A 26,145-nucleotide genomic window follows, 5' to 3' on the forward strand; every position below is an offset into this window, starting at 1 on the left:
AGGGAGAGGACCCCTGGGAGCTCTCTGCCTCTGAACTGCTGATGGGATTTCTAAACTGCTTGTTTGAACTGCCTGTTTTCTTTGAACTGCTTGTTTTTCTTTGTGGAACGTTTTTTGCTTTGGGGATTACTTATTTTGAATTGCATCATTGGGACTGCTGAGATTCATGTCCTGTCGGTTTATGAACTGCATTTTTGAAGTTGTGGAGAGTCCTGAACTGCTTTGCTTTTGGAACTGCATTATTAAAAACTACTTTTTCTACACTGTTTGTTTTTGAGATTGCATTCTTCAAACCGCTGGGATAATTTCCCTGGTGGATATCTCAGGAGCTGTGCTGGAATAGTACTGCTGAAGTACCTCAGGTCGGAGGGTACACCTGGAGGATTACAGGGAGTTGTACCTAAGTGGAATATCCTATAGAAAACTTGGGCCGGAGGCCAGAGTTTTCCTGAGAGGAGCGGAGGGATCCTTCACACATGGTAGTTTAATATGATAAAACATACATAAAAAGGTATCCTGCCAATAGAGTCTCTTGGTAGTTCCATCTTTCCATGACATCTAATTTGCTGATACTCATGCCTCAATATTCAGTGTCATCAGGTCAACAATTTGCTTACCAAAGTTCAAAATTGGACTTTTTTTGTTTTTTTTTTGTAAATAAATACGTTTCCTCAAAAGATCTTCTTTTATTGTAAACCACAGAAAATCAAACAGATGTGAGCATACACAAGGTAACTACAAGAAAGCCTCTATAACTACCTAGGTTATATAGGCAGTGCGGTTTAATTTTGTTATTTCCATCCCCCTCCCCCTCATTCCAAAACCCCAGATTTTATGACATCATTTCAAGGTCAAGATTGCACACATGATTCCTTTATGGTGATCTCAACTCCTTTGCTATTCCAATAAAACAATCCAGTCCTCTGTATACTCCCCCCCCCCCCCTTTACTTTAGTCCATGTCACTGATTTAAAAGGTAACTAAGGGCTCTATGTGGCAGCCTGTCTCAAATTGGTGACCAGGTTTGCTGAAAGTCTCCAAAAGTCGCCAAGCACAAGAAGATCTCTTTTCATCTTCATCAAGAGGTTTACGTCATTTCTTCATGCCATCACTGAAGGAGCATACGATTGTCACCACCAGACCAAAACACATTTCCCTTACCAGAAGAAAGGCTTTGTGAAGAAGTCCAAGAGAAATTAAATTGGAAAATAAAACAAATTTGGCCTGTAATGGTATTCTCTTTCCCGGGACCATATAAAAATAGTCCAAAATCTGCTTCCAAAATAATTCAATCTGCTCACACGACCAAAACATATGAACGAAGGTTGCTGGGGACGTCTGACATTTAGGGTATGCTGCACTGTCTGTTATTTTTCCTAAACAAGCTTGGTGCAGTGAATATTATAATCGCTGTAGAAATTTATACTGTCGCTCCTGTAGTGTTGGTGAATGTGTGAACTTTTTAATGTTCTTCCTCAAGAGGTGCAGCTTGTCCCCAGATACGTATTCACCATGCAACATGTTTTGAGAAAACTTAATACTAATATATTTTTTAAACATAGTCAAGAAGCAGGGTGGTAGCAGTACTGGGTCTGGAAGCTTGACACAGCAAAATTAATCTCTCTCTTCATCCTTCAAATGTAAGAATGGCATTCTTTTCTTTTTTTCACTTAGAATAATTTTAAATTGCAAACTGTGTAGATGTACGACGATACACAGTATATCAAGCATTAATAAACTTGAAACTTAAGGGTCTCTACTAGAGAATGACACGGGAGCGGGTAATCGCAGAAAAATGCAGGAATCCGCAGTAAAACTGCAGGAATGGGGAAAATTTTCGAAGTTTTACCGCGGGTGCAAAAGAAGGTTATTTCCCCGCCCCGCAGGAGTGGTAATAACCCCTGCACTCGCGGTACAACAGACGCCTACCTTTTTCTCGTCCTCCCTCCCTTCCAAGTCCGATGTCGCTCGTCTGCTCTCCCTGCCTCCCCACCGCCGCCATCGGGTCTTGTATCACACTCTCCCTCCCCCCCTGCATGCTCCGATGTCACTCCTGCACCTCTCCGCTGTGCTCCCGCTGCAGCCTTTCCATCTTCCGGGCTGCTGGCGGCGTTAGCAATGTAAGCACGCTACCTTCGTGCAGCCCAGAAGCCTTCTCTCTATTGTGACTTCCTGTTTCTGCTCGCTGCAGAGAGAAGGCTTCCTGGCGCGCAAAGGCAGCGTGCTTACATTGCTAACGCTGCCAGCAGCCCGGAAGATGGAAAGGCTGCAGCGGGAGCACAGCAGAGAGATGGAGGAGTGACACCGGAGCTTGCAGAGGGGGGAGGTAGAGTGTGACACAGGACCAGGTGGTGGGGATGGGAGAGCGAGCAACACCGGACCCTATGGAAACGGAGGGAGGGAGAGTGACACCGACCCTGTGGAGGGGAGGTAGGAAGATTGGGAGAGTGACACTGAACTTGGGAGGGAGGGGGAGGGAGGGAAAGCGACACAAGACCTTGTGGGGAGTGGGGGGGGGGGGTGAAAGCAACACCAGACTTTGTGGAGGGGGGGAGAGGGAGGGAAAGTGACACCGGACCTTGGAGGGAAGGAAGAAGGGAGGGAGGGAAAGTGACACCAGACCTCGCAAGGGGGAAGAGGAAGGAAGCGCATGGGGTATAGGGCCTTGGATGCAAGGGAATGAGAGGAAAGGATGGAGCTGGGGACTGATAAGGTGATGAGATCCAGTGGATTGTAGATGAGGGCTAATAGGATGGGAATGGGGGCTAAGGAAGTGGGTGAAAAAAGATAGGGGTTTAGGAGACTGGATATTAAGTGAAAGACAGAGGGAGCAATGGTAAAAGCTAGTAGGTAGATGAGAAGTGAAACAGAGACTAAGGTGAGAGAAAGGGGGCTAAGCACAAATAAGGGGTGGGGGACATGAAATGAAAGGTCACTGCCAGACACATTTAGAGAAGGAAAGGAAGAAGCCAAGAGGAGAGAGAAGAAATGGAAATACCAACGTGGAAAAGAATTTAGAGAAGACCGACGTTGTAGAATGCTTAGAAAAATTAGTGCTTGTTATGTGAATGAATATTCCATCACTGTTTCATTATTGCTTGCCAGACCAGTCCAGTATTATTACATTTGAAGGGCATTTGTTTTAATTTGTTTATGCAGTCCTTACATGCACATGATTTTGCCTTATAAACCCAAAGGTAAATCTTAAGGTTGGTTAAACAGCGAGGCTTCTGTGAAGAGGGACAGAGTTCGCGGGGATGGGGCGGGGATGGGGACAAACCTTGTCCCCGCGTCATTCTCTAGTCTCTACATCTCTTTCCTGGCAGACTCACACTGCCAACACCACCAGAGACTGGGGACAGGAGAGGGACAGTGCTGCTGAGCTCACTATGACCATCATCGCTAGAAATGCCAGGAACAGGAGAGGAGCAATGCTGCTGATCTACCATGGCCGTGGCAACTGCAAATGACGATGCCGATCTACCTGTGTACCTTACAAATTTGGATGTCCATCAATTCTCTCTGTTCGGTGCCACAAACATTTGGTAAGTGCCATACAAACTATGAAGAGAGAGATATTCCTTTTTTTTTTTAATCAGAAAATGGATCACATCCCGCGTATGGCAGTCTTTACCAGATAACAGGAGTTTCAGTTGATGGTTCTTTAGATAAAAGGTACTCTACTGTAATTTCCTATAGCTTATGTTGGCTGCAATACTCTACAAAGCTTCAACTTACATTGCTACAGGAATAGATTTAGCAGCTATTACAGAGCAATAAAATTTTAATTTTGCATTTCTAAATAGCAACTAGGACTAGTACATATATACTACTTTAAATGAATATTTCTACTCTATCAAAGATGTATGATCTGTTTGCATCTATTGTATCTATCTGTCCTTCCATTGATACATTGATCTGTTACCCTTATGTTGCACGACTCATTTATCGTTTTTTTTAAATGTTATTCAGCTAACCAGTTGTTTATCTCATGATTTAAATGCTTTTCTATGATTGTAAGCCAGAATATACCATATGAACCTCTTTTCTCTCACTCGCAGTAGAAAGATCTGAACTTCTGCCAGTCGATAGCACGACCAGCAGTGGCTGGAACAGATTCTAAAGGATTCCGTATCTGATGAAAGACATGTGTTGTCTAGCATCTCATATGAAGCACAAATAGTCTAGGTGGGGTTTTTATTACCAATTTTTCTAGCAAATTGCATGCCTCTGAAAGGTGTTTAGTTCACAGCCCTAGCAAGAGAAGTCCTCCATTTGTCCTGATAATAAACATCTCAAAATATTTACGAGTAATGTGCTTCAAGGTTTCTCTGCAGTGACAGCTTCTAGTTGCGGGAGGGTAGTTCAGTTTTAATGTTAGAACAATCTTTGGTCTCTCTGGTGGAAACTGTCAACAAGGTTATAAATTAGCACAGACCCTTATCCACTGGGGACTGTAACGCCAACACTTTTCATACAGGGCTGCTGAGAGGGGGTGGGGTAAGACTCACTAGGCCCAGCCTCCAAGCAGAGCCCTGCGCTGGCCATAGAAAAGCTGCCTTTTTTCAGTGATGCTGCAGCCAGCCTGATAGCCTCACTCAGTCAGATCCAGCGTCTTTCCCTCCCCTTCCACCCACCTCCCCCAGTCCTCTATTTGCCATGGAGTCATTGGCTCGCAGGCAGCAGCGATCAAGACAGACTGCTCTGCTGGCCAGGGGTCCTTCTTCCTGCCACATCCTGCCTATGCAGAAACAGGAGGCGGGATGCAGCAGAAGAAGGACCCGTGGCTGGCAGAACAGTCTTGCTTGATTGCTGCTGCCTCCCAGCCAATGACTTTACTTCTGACTGATGGTACGGCTGGGGGTGGGAAGGCAGCAAGGGAGTAGTGGCGGCAGCAGGGCTCTTGACATTATTTGCCCCAGGCCCAGCTTTGTCTCTCCGCAGCTCTGCTTTAAAACTGCTCATAGTCAATACTGACATGAATCAGATTTGAAAGTGGAACTCCACAAACCTGTGTCAGTTCATGAAGCTATATACAGTAAAGTGCAATTCTATAAACCGGATGCTAATATTTACATGCTCATTATGTGTGTCAATTGTTTAGAACAGTAGCATGTATGTGCATATATGCCAATATACTGCCTAGAGCACTATTTTATAATTAGTTGATCATCTTGCATAGCCTGTATTTACAAGGGGAGCACACATATGGGTGGGACATGGGCAGGACATTGGCAAGGCTCCCACACACACCTGTAACTTACAGAATACTATAAGTTATGCAGGTACGTGTGTTATATGGCTGATTTAACTGCGGTACCTAAATGTTAGGTGAACCAATACCTGGTTATGCTAGTATTCTAGAATAGAACCTCGGTTCTTGTATAAAATAGGCTCCTACCGCCCATCTGCCTTTTAGGAGGTGCCAAATGTAGATTCCCCCTCCTTTCCCCAACTCCCATCCTCTCCACTAGCCTGCTTAGCTCTTAATTGCAGAATTGTACTGTGCCTTAATATTCATGCTAGTTTACCAGCAAATTTAAGTTATGGTCAACCATCACAATTCATTATATACCTCCCAACCACATGAAACTTCAAATCCATGAAAAGTTCTGACATAAAACATTTGAAAATGTCACCTTTAAACCAGAGGCATAGCCAGCCCTCCAAGTTTGGGGATGACCAGGGGTGGACTGGGGGGGCCAATGCATTCCTTCCCACCCCCTCAAGCTCTAACCATACCTTTGCTGGCAGGGATGCCAAGGCCCCGCCAGCCAAATACAGTGCCCTCCACTCCCCTCTTTCTCAGCTGCTTCCATCCTGCAGAAGTCAGTAGTGCTGGGACTTCCTGTGCATGCTCTGAGCAGCTTGCGCAATAGGTCCTGGCAGCGGTGGCTGAAGGCACGCTAACGACATCTGCAGGAAGTAGCTAAGAAGGAGGGGAGCAGAGGCACTATATTTATTTGTCTGGCAGGGCTTCGGCATCCCCACCAGCAAAGGTATGATTAGAGCATGATTGGGGGGGGGGGGGGAAGGAATACATTACCCCCCCCAGTCCACCCCTGGGGTGCTGCTGTTCTGGAAGGGGTCTGGGCCAGGCCCCCAAGGCCCCCCCTCCCCTGTGGCTATGCCACGGCTTCAAACCATAGGCGCCTGGTATAAGAGGCTTGGACAGGCTAAGCCTCCCCTGCTGTGCTCTGAGAGGTTTAAATTGTTGATTTACCTCCATCCTCACAGCAGGAGCTGCAGTGAAAGCCCTCTAGCCTTGTGTAACCAATTGTAGAAATTGGTTTATGGTTTGTTTACCTTACTGTTGAGAGAGCAGGGGGGGGGGGGGGTTGGCTGGGTTGCCAGGGAGATATTTAACTAGGATGACTTCCTGACTTGCACTGAGAACAGATAGCAGCAGAATCGGACAACCAGACAACAAAGGTAGAAAAGATCATTTTATTTTCATTATAGTGTTTGGAATATGTCCACTTTGAGAATCAGGTGCTCAACATTAAAAGTTTATATTTATTTACTTATTTATGACATTTTATCCCACATTAAACATGAATTAGGGTGTTTTGTGGCTCTACACGTATCATGATATTATGATCCCTTGTTTCATATTGTTGATGGTCTGCATTTTCCGTATGGGTGGTATATTGGTGTATTAGGTTCTGCCCAGTGTAATATTTATGGTACAGTAAGGTTCTGAGTGTGTTTTTGCACAAAGTTGTGCATAGTGTTTTGCAGTTGAGCGAGTGTGCTTAGAATATGCTTTGAGCAACCACTTTATTCTTTGACATATGATACATATCTAATATCTAAATTTAATAAAAGGTATTGTGACTTTTATTTGTATTTATTTATTTTCTGTGTGTTATCAGACAATTATGGATTTAAGCTCCACCCCTGGCCCCACCCCTAACCCCACCCCTTTAGCCTCCCCAAACAGTTGGGCCACCGACCACCTATGCTTCAAACTATAATGTTATAGCCTCCATGCAGGCTTCCTCCACACTGTGGACTCAGCACGGTCCCAGAACAACTTCTTCCAGGGGTAAGAGGATCGTGCCAACAACACCGACCCGCCACAGAAACTAACAATTCCAGTAGCAGTGTGCTTAAATAACAACTTTAGAACAATCCTGAGGTTATCCATTCATATCCAAAAAACAACAAAGAGAGTCCAAATCTTTTCTCACAGACTTGGAAGCCTATGCTGTATTCGGACAGTCTTAGTGCTCTCTATCCTGAGTTTTGTCTAGGTCGTTTTGCTTTATAAGCACTTTAGGAAGTATTATCTGTATCTGCCAATTTGAAGACCCCTGAAGAAGGCCTTTTTGGCCTCAACACGGACCGTGTAGAGTCCCAATAAATGACTTTGGCTTTTAACTTCTGTGACTTCAGTCTGGTCCTTCTGGATATCTTCCGCTTCACTTGTTGTATCCATTCCTATCACCTAGGCCACACAGGAGAATTCACTTCGCAGCTTTCTCTTTTCTTTTTAATCCTCCGTAAGACTTAAGTCTCAAACTGAGAGCACTACTCAATATAGGAAAGAGGAAAATTAGCAAGTGGTAAGAGAAAAATGCACTAGAAGACAGGGAGGAGGGAAGAGGAAGGGAGGAGAAAAGGAAGGGGAGAGATGGGGGAAATGCTGCCCATCAGCTGGGTCCTGGTTCTAGCACCCCTCACAAGGAAAGAATTAGAGGGAGTCCTGGAATGCCAGAGAAAATAGATGGGCTTTCAAACAGCGAGAATAAGGGTAGGAGAAGTAAAAGAAGGCTGAGTGATGAGTGGATTCTAACCTTGTGAAATGAATTGGTGGAATAGCAAGACGAAAGTCAAATGCAGACCAGAGAAGGCACGGAGGACAGTAAGATGTAATTAAATCAGCCAGATAGGATGGAGAACCAGAGTGAAGAGCGTGAAATAGAATTGTGAGAACCTTGTGCATAATGTGGGACTTGATCGGGAAGCCATTGAAAGTTTGCCTGTGACTGATAACGTATGGTCCTATTCTACACTGTTTTCGCACAAAGCGAGAAGCAGAAGAACCGGCTTCAGGGACTGGATGAAAGTTGTACAGCACTATTTGCACATCTTGAAGCAGCTGCATTCTTTCAGTGAGTTCTTTCAAAGCAGGAAGCTTATAACTAGGATAAAACTTACATTATTTCAAATCTGCACAGTAGATTTCATGGGTCGCCATTTATATGTAAATTGTTTTTGGCCGAATCTAAATCTGAGCATGAGAATCTAATTTTAGCAGAGTCATAATTTCAAGAAAGACCCTTATCTTTCCTTAAACAGTTAATCTTCTAGAATCTGCATCTGGCACATCATCACGTACTTCGAACTGAACTATGCAAGCAACTTTTCAGCAGACATCGAACTAGGCCAGCAATCACGGATATTAGCAAGGCTGTGGGGAAAGGTTCGCATGAAAAACAAATTCACAGATAGGTATCAGCTCATCTAAAAAAAAAAAAAAAGTTTAACTGAAATGTCACAATTTTGCCAAAACGTGCAAGGTCTACATTTGGAAATGGAACCGTTGAAAAACGGCAGTCTTTTTACTTTATTGAAGCTGGTGAAACCAATGAAACCGAATAGACTTCTACTTTTTGGGAAATGTATTTTTCTTTATCTAGCTATGCTAGTTCTTTTCACTAATTTTTCTGTTCACTTCTTGTCATTACTAATCTTTGGAAGAAAAAATGAAGGCTTTGGAGCATATCACAATAAAAGCAAAGTTGACAATTTGCTGTAAGATAAATTCACCCTCAAGGTTTGAGCCTTCACTTAGAAACTAGTTACTGTAAAGCAGCTTTTTTTTTTTCCCAGTTGTAGAAAACAGAATCTATTCAGGATGCTTGGCAACATCTGAAAGATATTCAGAGCAGTCTGAAAAAAAAAAAAGCTACGTGCTCCATGCTACATTCTCTGTTATGGGGCTCAAAACTACTCTATTACCATCAAAAATGGTGATTAACCCAGCATTTGCCCCACTGAGCACTCAAATCTGTAAAAATAAAACGTACTACCACCCAGGGAAGGAATAAGATTCAACTAAAAATTTTCACATCACAGTATAACCTCATTGGCTATGAAGTGAAAGCCTATGGAGATATTGGGTGTGGCGGTGGGGGAGTAGTATGGAGGAGAGTGAATGCTTGGGAGAGGGGGCAAAAGAAACTTACAAATCAGATATTGCTTCCCCTTCCAGCTGGAAGTGCACAAGGACAAGTAGGATCACAGGGGAAGAGGGGCTGGAAAGAGCTTTGCAAGGAATATGGAGGGAGTGGGGCTGCAAAGGGATCAGGGGAAAGGAAGAGAGAAAAATCCTAGAAAAGTGAGCAGAGAGAGGGAGGACTGGATACGAGAAGGTGGTAGAACCTAAGAGGGTGAAGACATAGAGGCTGGAGAAGTAGAAAAAGAGAAGAGAAAGAGAGGCTGAAAGGGAGATACTTTGGGGAGGAGAGGAAAGAGTGAAAGGACCCTGAATAAGGAGCAGGATACAAAGAGAGAAAGAACAGAGGACAGGTTACTGGTATGAGAGTTGAGAACAAGAAAAGAGGGATAATCATTTGGGGATGAGGAAAGGGAGAACTTAGGGGATAGAGGAATACTGAATGTTGGGGAGGAAGAGGTAGAAATAAGCCAGAAAGAAAGGAAAAAGCAAGAGGAGAGAGTATTGGTTAAATAGAGAGGAAGAAAGACAACGCTGAATTTGTGGGAAGGAATCTGGAAAATAATGGAGAAGGAAGAGGAATACAGGAGACTGAAGATAGGAAATAGGGAAGGCTGGAAGAGAGGACAAGGAAGAAGAAAGAATCAAGGGAACAGAAAGACTGAAAGCAGAGAAGGCACTAAAATACTCATCCTGAAGGAAAGTGACAAATTAGTGTGAAATAAGAGGAAAAAAAAAAAGAAAGGACACCAGAAAAAGGGGAATAGGGGTAAAAAAAAACAAAAAAAAAAAACAGGTAGAAATGCAGAGAATGGAAAAAGGAGATATCCTGAGCCAGAAAAACAATGTAGAAACACCAGGAAAGTAATATAGAAACACCAAATATTGGAAGCTTTTATTACCATATAATATTAATACTTTGGTAGAAGAATTCCCTGGGAAAAAGTTAAGTTTCTTTGACCTAAATGTATCTTGCATAGAGTTTATATGTTGATGATTTTTTATCTAATTGTACTTTTTTTCTGGTGGCTAATTCTCTTCTATTCAGGGCATATCTTCTTACTATTTTCAACATTCAGTATCAGGCTATATGAGGGTCATAAGTGCATATGTGAGTGCAATCAAACTTGCAGTGAATTGGGGGGGGGGGACTGAAATTATGATTGTGGGGAGAGTAGTGGAGGAGAGATGGCCTCAGACGATACAGGTGGAAGAATCAGATGTCCCTGTGAAAAAGGAAATAAAGTTGTTTTTTGGGGGGGGGGGGGGTATCAGCTTACAACGCAGACACAGATTGTGAATGTGATTCAAGCATCCATGTTGAAGCCGATGATGAGTCTGACTAATTTTGGAGTGCTGTGCAAAATATGGTACTATCAAATGTGGACTTTTGTAATTCTCTTTATGTAGGTATATCGAGCGCTAGGGTTAAGGCGCTGCAGATTGTGCAGGACGCTGCCGCAAGGGTGGTGGCGGGAGTTTCAAAATGGGAACGTATTACACAAGTTTTAAAACAGCTGCATTGGCTGCCTATAAAATTTAGAATACAATATAAAATCTTGCCCCTTATCCATCAATCTGTGTATGGTAGAGCACCAAGCTTTTTTCTTCTGGTAGAGGGTGACCGTATATTATGCTTTAACAAGGGCTTTGGCTTTTTTGGTAGCAGGGCCTGTGATGTGGAATGCTTTACCCTGGTTACCTGCGTTTATGCTCCAATGTTTTGCAGTTTAAGAAACTGTTAAAAGACACAGCTTTTGTTCAGACATTTTTTATTTTATTGCTGATGGTGGCACCTGAGTAATAATAGTGGAGGATGGTAGCAGCAAATATGTGTAACTGTATTTTATGTTGTTTTGTATCTTATGTATGTTTTTATGGTAGCCACTTAGGTTTAAAGTAGGTTATAAGTTTTTAAATAAATAAATATAGGATAAGTGCAATAATTTTAAGAAATCTATGTGAGCACACTGTACCATAGGAATTTTTATTGTTTAATTTATTTAACCAATGATGCTGTCATACTTTTATTTTTTGTCAGTTTTTCTCCTTTTTGATATTTTGACTAGAGTATTTAGGGTGATCATCTTGTTTAAAATCTTTGGGAAACTGAGTCAGTCTAGATTTTTCAGTGCATTAATCAAAGGTTTTCCATTTTAATTTTGAGAATGGCTTACTATGGTAGATCAAAATCAAGATTGGCTTCATCCTTATTACCTGGGACTACTTCAGCATAGGGAATGCCATTTCATAGAAGTCTCATATGGCTTTCTCTTCCCTTTTAAGACTTAAGGGTTTCAAAATCTTAGGTCAGGTCTGAGAGAAGTGAAACAGAAAGCTCCCCATATGTTGGAGTTATTGGGGATGTTTATTCATTTGACACTTTACATTTCACATGTTGTTTTTATCCCAAAAGAGATGCCAAGTTACCCCAGTTCCAGGCTGGAGATTTTGGGCAGTCCAGGTTTTCTGACCACCCATTCTGGTGTAGTATGGGATTTGTAGCACTGATTTCACTGGGTAGGAACAAGGACTACAAATCCTACACTACTTTGGGATATAAGCTCAAACCAGGACTGGCCCAAAATCTCCAGCCTGGAACTGGGTAACTTGGCATATCTGCAGAAATGACAGGAAAATCCAAACACTTCATATTTTTTTTCTCTGGTATTCTAAACAGTATGTAGTCTTCAGAAAGAGTGTATATACTTTGCAAAGAGTATGCATGTGTAAGTGTTAAGAAAGTGTGTGTAATCTTGAGAAAAGTTCCACTCTTTGCGAGTGTGCACACTATTAGAAAATTGTACGTGCAAATAGTTCAATATACATGCAATGTTGAAAAATATTGCACTGGAAGAGTGCACACTATTTATGGCATTACCCCGCTTGTTTACTCTTTCCCAAAATACTAGGACTAGAGGGCACGCAATGAAGCTACAAAGTAGTAAATTTAAAACAAATCGGAAAAAAAATATTTCTTCACTCAACGTGTAATTAAATTCTGGAATTGTTGCCAGAGAATGTGATAAAAGCAGTTAGCTTAGCAGGGTTAAAAAAGGGATGCATATCTTCCTAAAAGAAACGTCCAGAAGCCATTATTAAGATGGACTTGGGAAAATCTATGCTTATTTCTAGGATAAGCAGCATAAAACCTATGGTACTGTTTTGGGATCTTGCTAGGTACTTGTGACCTGGATTGGCCACTGTTGGAAACAAGATACTGGGCTTGATGGACCTCGGTCTATCCCAGTATGGCAATACTTATGTTCTTATGATAACAATATCATCCGCATTTATATCCCCCTAACAAACAAGCTCAAAGCCCTTATAGGCAACCCATGTAATTTATGCAAAAATAGGTAACAAAATTAAACTTTTGGGGCTGTATACTCAGACAGGACAGCATAGGAGTCTGTGAAGAGCAAGGGGCTGTTTGTACATGTCCTGCTCCTTCTTGAATCCAGCTTGTGGCACTTCACCAAAGGAAATTAATTCCCTATCATCTGGTTTCAAAAGTGGTTATCAATGTATTGACATTTTAAAAGGTTTCTACATATATTTCTACTTAACTGGTTCAAATAACTCTATTTCAAGATGCAGAATTTCAAAACCTGAGAAGCACAGTTTTCATTGGGTAGAATAAATACAAAAATGGAAATATCTTCAATTGTCTAGAGTGCACTAAACATATATCAAAAAACTAATGAATGCACTCTTGCTATACACTCTGTGAGAAATTGCACAATACTGATATATATCATATACTTTATAAACTAGCCTCAATAGCCCAGGGAACCATTAATTAGGACTCCACTGAATTGGCCTGTATCATGGGCTTGGCAGAATGATAATGACACAGAAATGCGGAGAATGCATTATGTGTTCAGTTATGGAGGAAACAAACAAATTTTGGGATAGAATTAAACAAAATTGGGTATATCTAAAAGGAGTGACTTCATGTATTTCAAAAGCAGTAGTCTATATGATTACATGCCCATGTGGCTTACGGTATATAGGGCAGACTAAACGCATGTTTAAAATCAGACTTTCGGAACACAAGCATGCGATTCAATCGGGCAAAACATATATGCCTCTGGCTAAACATTGTATAGAAAGGACTCATAAATTTGAACAGCTACGTTTGTCTAATTATTGAGCAACTAATAAATAACAACAGAAGAGGGGATGTTTCTCGTGTTTTACATCAAAAGGAGAAGAAATGGATTTATTATTTGCAAACTGTTTATCCAGAAGGTTTAACGGACCCGATGAATGGGAAGCATTTTTTTAATGTTAAAAGGTGTATTCTCAGAATATATTATCATCCGAAGAGAAAAAATTTTTTTCCATACATGTGTGTATATATATTCTTTATTGTAACTTGTTAACAATCATAAAGAGTGACAATTCCTCATGGACATTTAAGACTTTTTCTAAAGCAATTTCAAACTATACAGTATAACAAAATTTATATTAACCTTCCTTAAATGAAGATTGTATCACTTTAAATCTTTCAACAGAAGTGATTGGACAATAGGATATAAGTAGGCTAGTTCAGTGATTGGTTGTTTGAAATAATCACGGAAACTCCACTGGGTGGAGCTACTAATGTTGGCGTTCTATATTAATAGCCGCCATGTTCTGAACCGAGGTTCGCGATGGATAGAAAAGAAATACATTTAATTGTTTTTGTATATTTCTCCTGACGAAGAACGCGAAACAGTGGGGTCCCTTGCTGTCGAGAAAATTAAGAAGACATCATGGCTGAGCAGATTTTACTGCTCTAGCAGCTCCCACGGTTTGAGTATTCACTTCGCAACCGGAACTATATGGGACTGAAGGATTAAACTAGAGTTGAGAACCGGTTACAATTACTTTGGATGGATTGTCTCTGATGGATAGAAGTGACAATATTCCCAGGTTTTAAAGATAGTGGTTTATTTCAACATGAAAAAAAGATTCTAATCAAGCAATGAATGAATGAATGAAGGTTCTCTGTTTGAATATTGCTTCAGTATATAGCTTTAAGAGGACTGCGAAGTGATCATACATACTTTTTCTTTACTTCCATTCAATACTCTCTGTGATATAATGCACTTATAGTCACATTGATATTTGAAGTAGATCATTAAATACCCCTCCATCCGTTTTTTTATTCACAAGATCTTTTTCTTCCTTATGTAGGGAGTTTTTTGTTACTTGTGGATGTTTTTTCGGAAAGGAGGAGGAGCCCATGATACAGGCCAATTCAGTGGAGTCCTAATTAATGGTTCCCTGGGCTATTGAGGCTAGTTTATAAAGTATATGATATATATCAGTATTGTGCAATTTCTCACAGAGTGTATAGCAAGAGTGCATTCATTAGTTTTTGATATATATTGGGTAGACTAAGAAATTTAAGTATATCTAATAAGCTTGGCTCTGGATTGGTGTTTCACCAGCAAAACATGAGGCTATTTGGTCCTACCGTATGAAGCTAATGGACTCAGAGTGCCACAGAGCCATGGGTTTGCATGAGCTGCAGGGAGATTCATGGTGTGGGACCAGAGGACACAACAGGAGGTAGAGAGTTGGATATGAGGAGGAATGTGGAGGCTACTCTTGTCCAGTGTGTTGGGGGGGGGGGGGGGGGTTGAAGAGGCTATGTATGTTCTGGGTGACAGGGGAACCTCAAGACAGGGTTGGTAATGCATAGAACTTATCTGCTAAGGTCAGGCTTGTGGACAGGGGATCTACAGAGCTTCTCATAAATTTACCTGGGGTATCTCCTACTAGTTTTTCTTTTTTCTGTAGAGCCTTTTCAGTAAAAAGTAGCTTGTTATAACAGAAATGACTCAGTCATGATCTTATATCCTAAAACGTTATGCAATATAAGTTTGTTTATAATACCAGCTTACTAAGGTAACAAATGATAATACCATACACATATAGCCCCAGATTCTATATATTCTATTTGTTACATTTGTATCCCACATTTTCCTACGTATTTGCAGGCTAAATGTGGCTTACATAACACCGTGAAGGCACCAATTGTGCACCAATGTTTGAGCTCCGATCCAAGATGTATACCCAACTACATTATCTCACAAGCCAATTAGCGTCAATAATGGGGCGCTTATCCGCCACCAATTTGAATTTGGGTGCACATCTTGCAACTCGCTATAACAATCTGTGACCGAATCCCATGAAGTACACTCAAAAAGGAGTGGCCGTGGGAAGTGCATGGCAGATCAGAGGCGTTCTCAATTTGCACTCAGTGTTATAGAATACCAAGGATGGGTGCCCAAATTGGGCACCAAGAATTACACCTGGTTCAGCAGGTTTAAGTTTTGGCAGCTACATTTGGCTCCCAAAAATCGGCATTCCACGCTATTCTATAATGAGTGCTCATCTTTGAGTGTGCACTGTAGAACAGCGTTAAGCGCAGATTTTTGAGTGCCATTTACTGAATCTAGCCCATACTGTACTGTTTTTTGAAATGTGTTAATTTATACTTGTCTCGTATTTTTCAATATTCAGTAGTAAAAAGAATTGATATACAAAAGTGTCTCATCTAAAACAATCCTTATAATGTAGTACTTGAGGGACACGCACACATATTTTGCTGATGGGACAACATAAAAGCCAGGATAAAGCATAGGAGGCAGCGCCATTTGGGATGGGTATGCAGTGGAGGAGAAGCCTAGTGGTTAGTGCAGCGGCCTAGAACCAGAGGAACCTTGTGATTCTGGGGCAAGTCAAGTCCATTGCCCCAGGTACAAAATAAGTACCTGCCTATAAATGTAACCCTTTGATTTGTAACCACAGAAAGGCAGTATAATTAAATCCCATCCCCTTTTCTCTTGTCTCTACCATCTCCTCACACCAGATGGCATGCTAGAAAGCCCTATTCTTAAACTTGATGACCTTGGTGGGAGGTAAATCCCTAGACATACCCCCAAAGAGATACTGCACAGCCTGGGAGATGTGGGCATGGCATATTAGCAGTAGGATCAGGTCCCACCAGCTGCGCCAGAGAATAAATTCCCACTGCAGCATTCAAACTAAAATCTGAACCTAGAAGAATTGAGAAATGGTTCTGCTTGGTTCTCTTGAGTCAAATCCAACCTGCCTTTAATTGAATTCATGGATGCTTGGATCAGCTGAGACTTGGCCTCTTTTGGCTTGGCCTTTTCTGCAGTCTGGCTCAGGATTTTCAGACTGGTTTGAGAAATTTGTAAAAAAATTATTTACTATTGGCATACAACCTGTACAATTTTCAATATTAGTTGGCTCTCCCAATGAAATCTAAACACCAAATGACCGCCTATTTCATGAAGATCTGGGTCAAACATGAGAGTGGCAGCCCAGTCAGGGATGGTTTGAGATGTTCACAAGCCAGGGCAAACCATATGGGATTTGTTCTGAAACCACACAAGGCCAGCTGAGAATCTAAACCACATCGGACCAAACCAGTCCAAACCTGTCCTCTCACTCAGAAGTGGCTGAAATAAATCTGGAGTAAAGTACTATTAAACAATTGCATGCCAAAAATAATTAGAGCTCAGGAGATAAAATAACTTGCACAGGGTTACCTATCTGGCAGTGGTAGAGGAGATTTGAACCTGCATCATTGACTTCTGACTCATTATACAATGCTTTCAGAGCATACCTCCTTTCTGTTCATCACAATGTACATTGAGAATACACAGCATTAAATACTACTACACCTCTAGGGCAGACTCCAATGTGTGAGACTCAAACAATGTTACAAAGAGCAGACTAGGCAGCTGCCTACAGCAAAACCAATTTATGGGCAACACACAATGGGTGTAGTATGAGGAGACTAAGAAGGGGGCATTGCTTCCTGCCCCTCCCCAAATGCTGCAGGACACTAGGGTTTCCCTCCTCCTTTCCCCCTCTCATATGGTCCAGTATATCCCCCTTCTCTCTCCCCTCCCTGCCAACCAGCAGCTCCTATTCTAGCTTCCCCACAGCCCACGTGCTCCCCTCAAATCTCCACATCTAGAGTGTCAGATTCCTTGGACCAGCCCCCACAATGAGCAAGTGAAATGAAATGAATAGGTAATTTAGAATAAGGACAATCTACGCAACAAAAGGCAAAAAAAAAAAAAAAACACATTCTAAGACCATATCATCATACAACAAAACTTCTCAGTCTATTTCAGCTACTGCCTTACATTATTTTATAGGTTTCTTTAATTAATGAAATTGTAGAAACATACCTTTTCTAAATCTTGGCTGAGATTAAAGATGGACGTCAGTCTAGTTTGTCCAAAATTAGCTAGGTTGAAAAGCTCGAATGATCTAACAGTATTTTACATGAGTTGAATATATGCTAAATAACTACTAAATTCAAGGTTACTTTTCAGTGATTCAGAGCTTGCATCATGGTGGTCATGGAATCAGACCGCTCTTTAAATCCTTTTGAGCACTTCTTTGGCCAGTGTGAATTACTCATGAATGCTGTAACTATTTCTCTCAGTATTTACAGCGAACCAATAAAGACATCTTAACAGAGTCACGTGACGCTATGAGGGAGGGAGGTCGCACTGAGCGACGCTCTGACCCTTATTCTAAACTTCAGAAAATCGCACTGAATTTCGGCCCCGAAAAAACGTGCACAACGAACCTGAAGCAGCAGCAGCACGTAGGGGTAATAGTCTCCATAAAGAAAACGGCTCCGATGGCGGCAAAATCGGCACAGAAGGAAAAACTTAGAGGCAAATCGGCGGAATCCAAGATGGCGGCGTCCCCGGACCCCGGGATCAGTTTCATCGGCCTGGGTGGCTGAGATCACCACAGAAATGTCGATGGTTTTGGAAGAAATGCTGGAGAGACGTCTGACACCTATAAGTACAAGGCTGGAACAGCTGCAAACGCGGATGGAGGATCTGACGCGCGAGTGTGTGGCCTTTCAAACGAGGACGAGTGAGGTGGAAGACAGAGTGACGGAAGTGGAGGAGACACAAAAGACAATGCAAAAGAAAATGGAGTCGGTGGAGCAAAAACTAGAGGACATGGAGAACAGATCCAGATGGAACAATCTGAGACTTGTGGGGTTCCCTGAAAGCGTGAGAGACCAAGATCTAACAGCGGAGGTTGAACGCTGGCTTGCAAAAGCGGTTGCATTTCCGGTGGAGATGGGCCCAGTAAGGGTGGAAAGAGCACATAGAATAGGACCCCGCAAGACTCATATGGACAAACCCCGAGTGGTTATCATGCGGATTCTTAATTTTGCCCACAAGCAATTTATATTGAAACACTCCCGTGTGGACAAACAACTGTCATATGATAATAAGCGGATCCTGTGTTTCCAGGACTATTCAGCAGGAGTGGCGGGACGCAGACGGGCTTTCTCGCCAATATGTACAAAACTCTTTGAGTGGAAAATCAGATTTGCTTTAATATATCCTGCTAACTTAAAGATTACTCACAAGGGAAAAGACTACTCTTTTGAAACAGTGGCGGAGGCGCAGAAGTTTGTCTCACAGTTGGAGGAAGAGCAGGCAACCGGATCGGGCTGAGAGACGACACTTGGAGAGAGTGAATGAAGACAGGAAGCTCTATCGGACTGGAGGTTTGGCTGCAAAAGGCAGCAACAAAGGAGTATTAGAGACAAGTAATCAAGGGGACTTTACATGGGCGTTAGGGGTTGGAGAGATGGAGGTTGGGACATAGACATAAGTTATCTATCTCTATCCCCTATTACTCCGGGGGAGGGAGGGAATTGTGCAGGATGTTTAAAGTTTATAGGGTATACTTTGAAGGGGTTCTGTTAATAAGAGTTGGAGATTTGTTTTAAAATTTAAAAGAAAAGAAAAGAGGTTGTTAAGTTGGATATAGGAGGGGGAGGATGAGGGGGCGTCTAGACGTGACAGTTTCCATACTGGGAACAGGAGGAGGGGGGAACAGAGATAGGGGGAGGGGGAAGGGGGAGGGGGAAGGGAGGGGGACAGGGGATGGGGAAGATAATAGGAACGGTATGTGTGACAAGATGTTAAGAGAATAACAGATAGGGGTGACCAGGTTCTATGTAATGGACACAGAATTGTAAATGCAGAATTCAAACCAGAGAGGCGTGGCTGGGAGGCCTCTCTGGGGAGAAGTTTATGGAAATAAGTCTGCTGTTATCTTGGATGGGTGGAGCTCATGGTAAAGCTGGTATCTTGGAATGTCGGAGGCATTAGTTCCCCAATAAAGAGGTCTAAAATATTACAACAGCTGCAGAGATATAAGGTTGATGTGGCACTGCTGCAAGAGACGCATCTTACACAAGCAGAACACGCGAAACTTAAAACATGGTGGGTAGGAGATTGCATAGCAGCAGCGGCTATAGGAAAGAAAGGAGGGGTGGCGGTGTTGGTCCGTAGAGGGGTAGCAGCCGCCATTCGTCCCATATTCATAGACCCGGGAGGTAGGTTTGTTAATTGAATTGGAGATGCAAGGCCAAAAATTACACTGTGTAATGTCTACGCACCCAATCAATATGACAAAAAGTTTTATGCTAGTGTGATTAATCAACTAGTCAACTGCACAGGGGCCCATTTGGTGGGGGGGTGATTTCAACACGGTTTGGGATCCACAGATGGATAGTTCACAGGGGATGCGTAGAGATATGGAGGCATCTGATAGGGGACTGCGCCGTATGGGGAGCTTGCTAGACCTGGTTGATGTATGGCGAGTTCTCCATCCTACGGAGAGATACACACATTTATCAAGAGCCCATTCCACACAAGCGAGGATTGATTATGTGCTGGTATCCACAGGATTGTTCAGCAAGGTTCTCAAAGCAGAGATAGGGACCTATACAATATCGGATCATGCTTGGGTATTCATGGAATGGTCCACGAATTCTCAAAGGGGGGGCAGAGGCGTGGAGGTTCCCGATGGAGTTATATAGGGATACACGCTTTAAAGAGAAAATTGTGGGTTGTTGGCGAGATTATGCAAATTTAAATGGGGGACATGTCAGTGACCCAGTTTTGTATTGGGACGCTGCAAAGGCGGTACTAAGAGGAGAAGTCATAAGTTACTCACATTTTGTAAGGGTGGCTCGTAATAGGGAAATTTTGAGACTGAGTGCGCAAATTTGCAAAGCCCGTAAACAGTTTGGTCAGACACATAGTACAGCCCATAGAACGCGCCTAATGGAATTGCAAGTGGCATTAAATGAACTTTTACATCAGAGAGCAGCTAAATCCCAAGCCTACTATAAATACCAATTATATCGACACGGTAACAAGATGGGCCGCTTGTTGGCTCGCTTGGCAAAACCTAAAGGGGGAGGAGGAAGGGTGCTTCAGTTGAAGGATAGTCAGGGGAAGGTAGTACGGAAAGATGCGGATATATGTGGGTCTTCCAAAAGTTCTATAGCAGATATATAAGCCGCAAGACCAGGGGCTGCCGGGACATCTCTATTTAGAAAATCTTAACCTGCCAACTTTGAGGCAGATTGACATAGAAAAGCTGAATAGGCCAATACAGGAAGAAGAGGTGGCATTGGTGATAACAAGAGGTTCACTTGGTAAAACCCCGGGACCGGATGGGCTTAGAATGGAATTTTATAAGACACTGGGAGAAGAAATCATACCGACGTTGACTAGATATCTAGATAGAGTGGTGGAAGTGGAGAAACTGCCACATACATTATCATCGGCGCAAATTGTAGTCTTGCCAAAGCCGGGTAGGGATCCCTCTAAACCAGTCCTACCCCCCATTTCTTTGTTAAATGTGGAAGCAAAAATATTGGCCAAGATAATGGCTAATCGGGTGGCAGGAATGTTGCCGGGACTGTTACATGAGGCGCAGGTGGGATTTGTGGAGGGGAGGACCGTAGCAAAAAACCTGAGGAGGATACTGATGGCGATAGGAGCTCGGAAGAGGAATGGGATCCCGTCAATGCTTGTCAGTTTCGATGCTGAAAAGGCATTTGACAAGGTACGATGGGACTTTATGTTTACTACGCTAAAGGCGTATGGGTTTGGGGGGCGCTTTATGTCGGCAGTTAGAGCCTTATATCATGCACCTCAGGCCACAGTTTGGTAAATGGTGTAGAATCAAATGTTTTCCTATACTTCAAGGAACAAGACAGGGATGCCCACTATCGCCCTTGCTATTCGTCTTAACTTTAGATCCTTTTATTAGGGACGTGGCAGATAATGTTTCAGTGAGAGGAGTACGGGTGGGAGATAGAGATTTTAAAATTGCAGCATTTGCGGATGATTTGCTGGTGCTGTTGACTGATCCGAGGGAATCATTTCTAGCCTTAATGGAAACATACGGGAATATGGCGAATTTGCGGGCTTACGTATAAATTTAGCCAAATCAGAGGCGTTGCCCCTCAGAGGAGGTGCGACAGATATGGGGGGAACATTTCCACTAGTTTGGGCAGACGGCTCATTTAGATATCTGGGCATCAGACTGACATTGGAACTGGAGAAGTTATATGAACTTAATATTAAAGATTTGATGAGAGAAACTAAGAAATATCTGGAAAATTGGGGAAATCTTCCATTATCATTGAGAGGCCGGATAAATTTAGTGCAGATGATGATATTTCCCAAGTGGCTCTATGTGCTGCGGACACTACCGCTTCGTCTGACCCGGAAAGATTTGAAGCGGCTCTATGGAATTTTTGGCAATTCTGTTGGGCAGCAAAGAAGCCAAAGATAAGGTTTTCCTATTTGCTAGGGAATTGGAATCAGGGGGGCATGGGAATCCCAGACCTATATGTGTATAACCAAGCTTTTGCTACGTCATCTGGGGGACTGGGTTTGTAAGACTGACATGTATACTCCGACTGATATGGAAAGGGAATATTTTGCCCCATATGATTTCCTCACTTTGTTGCATATGACCCAGAAACAACTTCCGCGACAATTTAGAGGCTGTGTGATACTTACATCAATGAGGGAGGCATGGAAAATTGGCGAGGAGGTTGGGGGGGAGCTATACAGTGTCTGACCAACTGGCAATAAGGGGGAACCCACTTTCCAACCGGGCACAGATAATCCAGTATTTATAAAATGGGAAAGAGAGGGTATTAGGAAATTGGAACATCTCCTGGGGAAAGAGGGAGAACTAATTGGTTATGAAGAATTGCAGAGACGAGTAGGAGTTTCTTGGGGGAATAAGTTCGCGTATGTCCAAATTAAACACATATCTGCTTTGGAACAACCTATGCTGAGACAGGGTTTGGGGCAAAAAGTAAGGGACTTTTTTCAAGAAACAGAAGCAACAGGCCTGTCAGTGTCGGCACTTCATAAAGCTTGGACCCGTCGGGGACCTCTTGCAAAAATTATGAAGGTATAAAAGGTAGATGGGAACAGGAGGCAGGGAGAATCTTGGTGGGTTGGGAAGGGAGAAACATGCTGAAAGGAATAGCAGCCCTTACGTCAGATGAAAGGCTACGTGAATGTGGCTATCGGACAATCATGCGGGCATATATGTCAGGACAACAGTTGTCACATAAGCTCCCCGCAAGGAGCGAGTTGCATTAAATGTAACCAAACCCCGCATACATTATTTCATGCATTTTGGACATGTCCAGGGGTAAGGGCATTTTGGACACAGGTTGAAGATTTATGTCCCGGATGCTAGGTTTATCAGTAAAGGGAACTTGGGATCACTTTGTATTGGACACTAAAGGGGCCTTCCGGACACTCTCAGCGGGGGCAAGTACCTTATGCCGTAAGCTTAGCTTGGTGGCGCGGAAGACCGTATTGCAGTATTGGACGGCTCCGGAGTCGCCGGCTTACTGGCACTGGAGAAATCAGGTACACCTCTTAGTATCATGGGAAGCACGAGAGGCTAGGGGCTCCCCGAAGAGATATGCAAAGTTCAAGCATATGGGGCCCTTATCTGGAGGCATTAAGTCCCAGAGGACGTAGCTTACTACTTAATAGGCATAATGCGACACCCTGAAGGTTAAAGATAATTCTGATCACACAGATGCTATAGTCAAAGACAGTGGGGGGGAGGGGGAGAAGGAAGGGGGAAGGGAACTCTCAGGGATCTCAGAATACAAGCTAGGAGGGAGATCGGGGAGAGAGGAGTGAAGAAATACACAAATGGTTGGTATCATTGGAAAGAAGAGGGAAGGGGGGGGGGGGTGGGAAAGGGGGAGGGGAAATAATGTTGGATGCTGATAATGAACACAGACGACAATTGGCTTTGTAGATTCATATGTGAAAAATTTTATTTTGTATCGGTTGTTCCATAACAAAATGTTGAAACATAATAACAGTTGAATCTATTACTACTACTAGATATCAGGACAACACTTTAAAGGAAGGGGGTGGGAGGGAGAAAAGGTAAAATCTGGATGATACAGTTGAATGATTTATATCTATGTGTATAAACATGGTTATAACAGGAATGATATGGTTTTGTTTGACATTGTTGAAGATCATCAATAAAATTATGAAATATAAATGTTAAAAAAAAAAAAAAAACATCTTAACAATGGCCCACTAATTTACATTATTTAAAAAAAATAGAATGTGCTATTTCAGCATTTGATTTTCCTTTAATTTAATTTAGTTTCGTCACATGAATTCCAGCAGAGGAAACACCTATAGCAGTAAAACAGAACCAGTTTAATGCCTTCCTAACATCAATATCCTACCGTCCTCTGGAATAATAACCCTCCAATATATTCCACAGATAAAATACACCTAAAAGCCCTCTATTAGTTCCTTTAACAATTAGCCAACTCCTCTAAAACTTCAGAAAATTCCATACTAAGCAGACACATGCCATTATTCAGAAAAGAAATATGTTTCCTGAATACATTATTGTTTGTTTCTTGTTGTAGTCCTTGGGAAGATGATTCTGCTCCTTAGGAGCATAAGAATGTAAGAAAATCCATGCTGAGCCACACCAGGGTCCATCAAGCCCAACATCCTTTGATAGTGGTCAGTCTGAGTAACAAACACTCAGCAGATCCCAAACGTGGACCTATTTCTCAGAGTTTTTTCCAAGGATGATTAATGGCCCTCCCAAGTCTACCTGGATAATCACTTTTATGGACTTTTCCTCCAAGAACTTGTCCATACCTCTTTTGATTTCTGCTATGGTAGCTGACTTGACAACATCCTGCAGTAACAGATGTGACAAAGGCTGGTGTCACCAAATGATGATGTTGTGGAAATTAGAATTGCAACAACAAAACAACAAACAAAAAAACCCTCACACACACACATTTTTGCATATCCTTGGCTGTTGACAGGTTCCTCAAGAGTTAGGAGCACAGCATGGGCAGAATCCTGATTTTCTTGGTATATGCTAGCCTCCAAATCATAGAGAAAACAATTCCTGGGCTAGCTTACTAGAGTGCGCTACTGCATTTGCACATGTTATTAGTAAGTCAGTCCTACTGCAAATCGTGGGACCTGCAGTAAATAGCGCACATTAATGTGTTAGCTTGCAGTAATATAGTAGTACATGGTCCTGGGGAACTGAGGAGCTGAGTTTGATTCCCACTTCAGGCACAGGCAGTTTCTTGTGACTCTGGGCAAGTCACTTAACCCTCCATTGCCCCATGTAAGCAGCATTGAGCCTGCCACGAGTGGGAAAGCGCGGGGTACAAATGTAACAAAAATAAAAATAAATACATGTTAGTACATCTAGCCCTTTATTATCTCAAAGCTGTTCACCTCTTTTTTTTTTTTTTTTTTAACAACAATTAGAATTATTTCTTATTTATTTATTGCATTTGTATCCCACATTTTCCCACCTCTTTGCAGGCTCAATGTAGCTTACATTACATTACACCCCTTAGTTATAAGGTTAGTTTTAAAACATGTTCCTCCCTAATTTATAAGGCTTGGAGGTAAAACCACAAACACTTTCCTTGCAAATGTGATTCATCGATTGTCGTCATGAAGCGCAACGTACTGCTTAGAGGGAACAGTAAGATTTCTAATCTGTAAATACTGTTCTCAGCAGTTTCTTATCTATCTTTCTATACATACATACACACATTCATATATGCCATAGCACCAGTGATGGTACAGTATAATTGTTACGAATGTATCAGATTAAAATCTGTTCTAACAGTGCATTTTTAAGACACTGAGTAATATATACTAACAAATTATTCATATTCCGATGCATGAAAGGCTAATTTACAGGTCCAAATTATCAAACGTCTAATAATGCAACTTTGATAAGAACGTTGCAAAAAGCACACACACACACACACAAAGCCTTCCTAAACAAGTCCTGCAATCTCGCCAAGTCTGTATGTACACATAAAAAAAATGAAACCTGCAGTTTAGAAAACAGTAATCTGGCCATGCATTGTAACGTTTTCCTTTTTCCCCAAACGATGCATTCTGATCATACCAGCTAAAACTATTTCCTTTGGCAGTTCCGTTTACTAGAAGTTGCCTTCTTCCATATGGATTTCTAAACTCCCCCACCTCCTCTCCCCCTGAGCTGGTAGCTGCTGTCACAGCTGAAATACTTTCTCCTTACCTGTGGTGTGCAAGGAAAGCAACATCAACAAGGAAATGTGAAGCTGGCAGTTTGCTTCTTCCAGCCAGCCCATCACTGGGGGGACAGGACAGGGCTCCCGATTACCCTCGTCCTAATCTCTTGTCTCCTTTCTTTTCTTGTTCCGCCAAAAGGCCTTGCTCCAGCTCTGTCAGGTCCTCGCACTGGTCTGCCAGAAAGCCTGAGAGAATGTGAAAGGCAAGCCTGTTACAAACTGCTTCTGTCATCACATGACCTCAAGTGATCACCTCGTGGGGAGGACAACAAAGGGGCAGCCAGGATCCCCAGCCGACTGGATTCTACACTGACTGCCCAACAGAAGGATTTGTGTACTCTTGGGAACTTTCCCCTGACAAGAACTAAGTTTAACCCCTTCTTTTCCTTTGATTGTGTGCCAGCAATATTTGCAAAAAGTTCTCGAGAAGTTTAAGGGGGAGCCCTGCGTTCTTCAGGGATTTGCT

General features: G+C 42.4%; 1 protein-coding gene across 1 annotated transcript in view; it reads right to left on the minus strand.

Moving 5' to 3' along the window:
• The window catches only part of LOC115459043 (bone morphogenetic protein receptor type-1B-like), a gene marked incomplete at its 3' end in the record, with an annotated part of 119,531 nt that extends 93,802 nt beyond the window's left edge, over window positions 1-25,729 (minus strand). The window contains exon 1 of the mRNA XM_030188908.1: window positions 25,667-25,729. The remainder of the gene's footprint in view (window positions 1-25,666) is intronic.
• Window positions 25,730-26,145: the final 416 nt, after the last annotated feature.

The sequence above is a fragment of the Microcaecilia unicolor genome, unplaced genomic scaffold, assembly GCF_901765095.1.
Source record: "Microcaecilia unicolor unplaced genomic scaffold, aMicUni1.1, whole genome shotgun sequence".
NCBI lineage: Eukaryota > Metazoa > Chordata > Amphibia > Gymnophiona > Siphonopidae > Microcaecilia > Microcaecilia unicolor.